Source organism: Thalassophryne amazonica, chromosome 2 (assembly GCF_902500255.1).
Source record: "Thalassophryne amazonica chromosome 2, fThaAma1.1, whole genome shotgun sequence".
Taxonomy (NCBI): domain Eukaryota; kingdom Metazoa; phylum Chordata; class Actinopteri; order Batrachoidiformes; family Batrachoididae; genus Thalassophryne; species Thalassophryne amazonica.
The window spans coordinates 28606155-28611937 of record NC_047104.1 but is presented as its reverse complement, the minus strand read 5'-3'; the positions used below and the strand labels follow the sequence as shown (position 1 = coordinate 28611937).

General features: G+C 43.9%; 1 pseudogene; it reads right to left on the bottom strand.

Moving 5' to 3' along the window:
* Window positions 1-1143: 1143 nt before the first annotated feature.
* Window positions 1144-2455, bottom strand: LOC117503423 (annotated as a pseudogene).
* Between the last annotated feature and the right edge of the window lie 3328 nt (window positions 2456-5783).

The following is a 5783-nucleotide window of genomic DNA, read 5'->3' as shown; positions in this document are numbered from 1 at the left end:
TTGCTAAAAAAAAAATTTTTAAATGATGCGGGCCTGTTTCAGCATGCGGGCGGGGATGATAAACTAATGTTTTTCTTATGGGGCCTTATGTATTTTGGATCAAAGATGAACAGTATCAAAATCAGGACTAATTGTTATGTGTCAGACGCGATCGGAGCACCGACCCAGCGTTTGACAGGACCCAGCATAAAATAAGCAGAGCACGGTTCAAAAGGTAACAGAATTTAATAAACATAATAGTGAGTGGAGTGATAAACAACCCAAAAAGTCCTCCGTCTGGTGAGGAGGAAACACGGCGCGCTCTCAGCAGCGCAAACGGTCCGGAGCCACAGCAGTTCGGACCCAGGGACCCCGCCGACACCCCCCCAGGCGGCCGCGACAAACCGAGTCTGCGAAGGAAGAAATCATGAGGTGAGTCCAACACTCTCCACACAGAGAGACACAGTTCAAAGGTGCACACAATCAGCAAACACTTCCTGGCTTTAATATAACTCAGCTTCTCACCCTGCAGGCACGGAACAACTCAGTTCAAATCTCCACTGCAGCAGAAGCTGATTAGGCGATTAGCATAGCGTAACAGCTCAATATAACAAGGTGTGAGGGACACCAAATCCACTGTCATTACTTCATGAAAGTCACCAAAACCAAATTACCTCAGGAAGTGTGCTGAAGAGTGTGAGACCTCACCCAATCCTCCTTCACAGACTGTGGCATCAAACCTGGAGCAGTCTCTGCGTCCGTAATGGTGAGATTGTTCTCCTGACGTCGATCTCACACGTCTGCTCACAAGGTCGAGTCTCTGGCAATCACACACTGTGCATTCAAGGTTTAAGTGCAGCAAGCTCTGATCAAGACAGATACACCACAGCTGTGAGTCCTGATGACCTGCACGTGATAACAAGCCTCAGGTGTTCAGGGTGAGGTCCTAATACTCAGCCACACGTCAGCCACTCAGTCCTGAACGCATACCACCTGGTGGGAGAAACAGAAAACAAAAACAAAGCCAGCCAAACACCCCAGCCCACAACAGTACCCCACCCTCACGGGAAGCCTCCCGGTGACCACACGAACCTGGGCCAGGAAAAACACCCCACTCCAGGGACCATGGCTGGAATGTTGGCTGGGAGCAAAAAACACCTCCTGCAGCTTTAGTTTCAGCTCCTTGTGCTGATGATCCAGCTGTGAAAGGCCTGTCTCCAGGAGCTAAGCGTTACTGCGCTCTGAAGACAGCTCTGTCATTAGCTGCTCAACCTACAATGTTAATCTCTTCATGCGGTCATTGATCATCTCAATGTTGAGCTTCTCTAGTTCTTCCTTCAGCTGGATAATACAAGCTTCCAGCCGCCTCTTCTCCTCTGCCAACAGGGAACTTTGTGTTGAGACTATCAAACTCATCTTGGAGCTTATCTTTTCTCACCCTGAGCCTGTCTGCAGTAGACTGCTCCTCCTGGGTGTGTAGCATGTCTCCCTCCATGGCTTTAAGCTTCTTATCACTGTCTTTAGCATCATTAACTGCTTCATCCCCGGACATTCGCAACTCTTCCAGTCCTCTCATCCGGTCTTTCATTCGGGCCTGCAGTTTCTTCAGCTGCTATAAGACATTATCGCGATTTTCATTAGCGTCTTCAAGAAGGCCTTCAAGCCCTCCCAGATCCAGCTCCCATTTCTTCTTGGCAGAGTGGGCCTGGAAACATTGCCTGCGTTCATCCTCCAGCTCCTCCAGCTGAATCTTCATCTCCTGCAGTTGCTGCTCCATGGCACGCTTGGACCTCTCCAAACTATGAACTCTTTCCAAAGTCATCCATCTCAGTCTTGAGCACTTTGTTAAACGGGTCAAGTTCACCTTTCAGGTCTGTAAGAGACTTCAACTCTCCTGCCAGGGTCAAGACTTTTGTCTCCTTCTCCCTGGCCTCCGCTTCGGCACGATCATGCTCCTCTGCATATTGAGTAGCATTGCATTTCTCTTTGGCCCGCATCTGGTCAAACTTCTTTTGCTTCCTCTCCAGTTTGGAGACAATCTGCCGAAGGTGGTCCTGGTCCACCATGAGGTCATCCAACTCTTGCGGCAAATGGATTTCTGTCTTATCCAGTTTGTCCATAGGCTGAACTTTTCTACTCCAGCTGCCGCTGAACACCGTCCAAACTCCCATTGGACTCACTTGAGGCCCTCTTCAGCCCCCTCTACTGACAAGGCGTCCTATCCTGCCTTTGTCTTCCTTTCAGCCAGCTGAGTCTAGAGAGTAGAAACTGGCTTCTCCACAGTCTTCTTGCTCTCTTCCTTTTCTTTCAGCATCTCCCACAAAATATTCCCCTCATCCTCCATCTGCCCTAGGTGGATGGAGAAGGAAGGTGTCTAATGGATTTCCTCTTGGAGCAGCTCCTGAGTATCCTGCAGCTGACACTCCAGTGCAGAGATATCTTTTGTTGAATTTGATGACATCCCGCCAGAGGACATCCCGCCAGCTCCAGGAGTAATAACCACAGCCGAGGTCCCTCTGGGATCCAAAGTCACCCACGGGGGCTCCCAGAGCCTCCCAGAGGACCATTCCATCAAACCCCAGGAGACACCCCCCCCATGACTAACAACAGACCCAGCCCCGGCCGTCTACGGCTAGATGGTCCCACAGTCATTTCCCCCCCAAGAGGACACCACAGTCACACCCTGAGGGCGGAAACTGGGGGAAAAAAAACAAACAAAACAAAACAACAACCCCAACCCCACCCCCTCAGCGCAGGGGAAACTGGAAGTATGTCCAGTGTCACCAACCATGACTATACCCCAAAAGTGAACTGGGAGGAGTGGAGCCGGAGGAGAAGAGAGGGAACAACAAAAAAAAAAAAAAAAAAAAAAGAGAAAAAGAAAAAACAACCCAAACACTAATATTTTTAGAGAAGCTACATACAGTATATTAGCTAACAGCACTGAACAACGGACACTGATATTTACATTCCAGACTCACACGCCGATCCAGCAGAGGGCAGTAAATCATCTGTTTATTAAAAGCGTGAGTGCATGCGTGTGAGCGTGATTTTATTTAATATGTTCGATTTAAGGACATAATGTAATTTTAAATATGTTACAAATACATGAATGACAAAAGAATGTGAAAATACTTATTTCCATTGTGGTCCATTTAAAACTCAAATGACAAAATGGAAGTAAAAATTAAATAATCATACTGATAATAATCATAATCATAATAATAATCATGTGTATATGATAACAAGCACATAAACAATTTCTAAATACACTAAGACAGTAAAATACATTTCAAAATTACATAATAACAGGAAATAAAAGGGTTGAGTTCGTCTACTAAAAACTGTTGAGGTCTAAGATTCTAAAAACATTCTGGAATCACACCATTCCAACTCATTATAGAAACTTTATTTAATTTATTACCACCTTGAAAAATGTCAGCTACCTATTTTATGAACAGCAAATACCAAATACCAAATCTAGAGCCTGCGGATCCCCATGGCCAACGCGCTAATTATTATTTAATAAGCTTTGAAATGCAGTTAAATCAATATGGGATTGTATTTTTTCATATTAAAAGATAAATGGTATTAATTATTTTTAGTATAAGAATAGTGAAAGTACTTGACTTTTTTCCCCTCATTTGTGGTGTCCCCCCCTGGATGGATGCCACCCTGAGCAGTTGGCCCCACATTTAATTTAAAATGCATATTTGTATATTTATCACAAATTCTATTACTCCAACACTGAACAAGCCCCATCCCAACCCCACAAAAAGCAGGACAAGTTAAACTTTTCCAGTCAAAATGAATGAAAGGAAGACTGACGTGTTTGTAACTTGGTTAAAAATTCACTTTGGAAGAAGATGTCCTGGTTTTTCACTGTGGGCTTAAATTTTGGAGAAAAGTGAGTGAATGTCTTTTGAAATATGTTGACGAGCTGTCAGAAATATGTTAGGCTGGAGGATGTTGTTTGGCTGAGCTGACTGGGTTCCGGTCCGTCTCAGGGGATCGGGGACCACAGCTGGAAGAAGAAAAAGGGGAAGCATGGTTCGGGGTCGAGTCTTGTCTTAAAATCAACCTGATGTCAAACCCTAGCTTTCACACTTTAAATTGTCCCTGGAGCAGAGACGGCTTGTTGGCGTGGCACTTCTACCGCTGTTGCCATGAACAGCAGCATCCCAGTCTGGCTTGCAGGGTGGTTACCATGGTAATGGCCATTTATTTGCAGGGGGCACTTTTGTCTCCAGTATTTCTGGGACAGAACGATGGAGGAAATGAAGGTGAGAGAGGAAGTGTCTGTTTGCTCAAATAAATCAGGATCAGTGTGTTCTGCATTATAGAACACGATGGGACTGTAAACCTGGATTAATTATGACTTTTCTGGTGAGGAGGTGATGGTCTAATCGTTAAGCAATCGTTAAGCGCTGGACTTGAGACCAAAGGGTCCTCGGTTCAAACCCCAGGCTGATGCAAAATCAGTAAGGGCCCTTGGGCAAGGTCCTTAATCCCGACGTTGGTCCTGGTGTGTAGTGAGCACCTTGTATGGCAGCACCCTGACATTGATGTGTGAGTGTGGGTGAATGCGAGGCATCACTGTACAGCGCTTTGAGCTTCTGATTCAGAAGGAAAAGTGCTATGTAAATGCAGTTCATTTACCATTTATGATGGAACCACAACCTCATTCTGCTGTTCAATAAAATCTTTTTATTTTTTTTTAATTCTTGGACAATTTTTGCTTTTTCTGTTTTAGGTTCTTCCTCATTATAATTTTGTCAATTTCTTCAATCCATTAATTGCCTACTTTTTTTTTATGTAAATCGTATGCAGGTTCTGAGGGCGACTGATCCTGGTGCTCATCCCTGGCTACCATAGGATGAAGGAAATCAGAGTGTACAACTCCTTCACGGATACAATGCCTGCCCATTGATTTCTAGATGGCGGATGCAGCCTTTGAGCTGTTGTCAGCAGCCGCCATCTTGCTTAGCGTTATTCCGCATCGCCAGACATTAGATTAAATAGTTATCTATGATGCCTGGACTTAAACTTGGGTCAAAGTGATCTGAAAATGCTGTTTTGTGCAGCATCCGGGTGCTGCGACAAGCTCACAAAGGAGTATCAGCTGGTAAAATAAATTGTGGAGTGAGCTTTCATAAGTATGCAATGTTAGTGATGTGGGGGAAATGACTAAAATTGCTGAATAAAGGTTAGAAAATGATTTATTTTTGTGTCTCTGCATTCTGTAAAGTAGTGACTTCACTTTTACTGCCTGAATGCTTTGTCGTGAGAAATATCTTAATTAGAAGTTTCACTTTCATAAGTCTCAATTTATCACTTTTTAATTAGCCTCTGGTTTTTTTCTTCACATCAGGTTTTCCATCCTGAGATATTCTATTGGAGCAAATTCACAGCATGGAAATGTTTTTCTCTCAATTTGGTGGGTCACATGACAGTCGCTTTGACGTTGTATATTCTACTAATATGAGAATGTACACAAATGAGATTAATTTCTCTGATATACTCCACATTCCAGTTAAGTCTTTTCAGATTTCTTTCAGCTTGACCCAGAAATTATTGAATCATCTTATTTTCACCCTTGCTGGCGTGGCTGTTTCATTTTTGTTTATATTTGATATTTTCGTGGAGAAGCGCTCCGTAAAAGCGCCGCTGTGGGTTAAGAGCAGTTTTTAATATTAATATCTTTAATATGATGCGAGCGTGCAAAGCTCTTACTTTCACCCCTGATTATTTCCCATCTTTAACTTAACTTCATAATGAAATTAATTAAGGATCAGACTAGTATC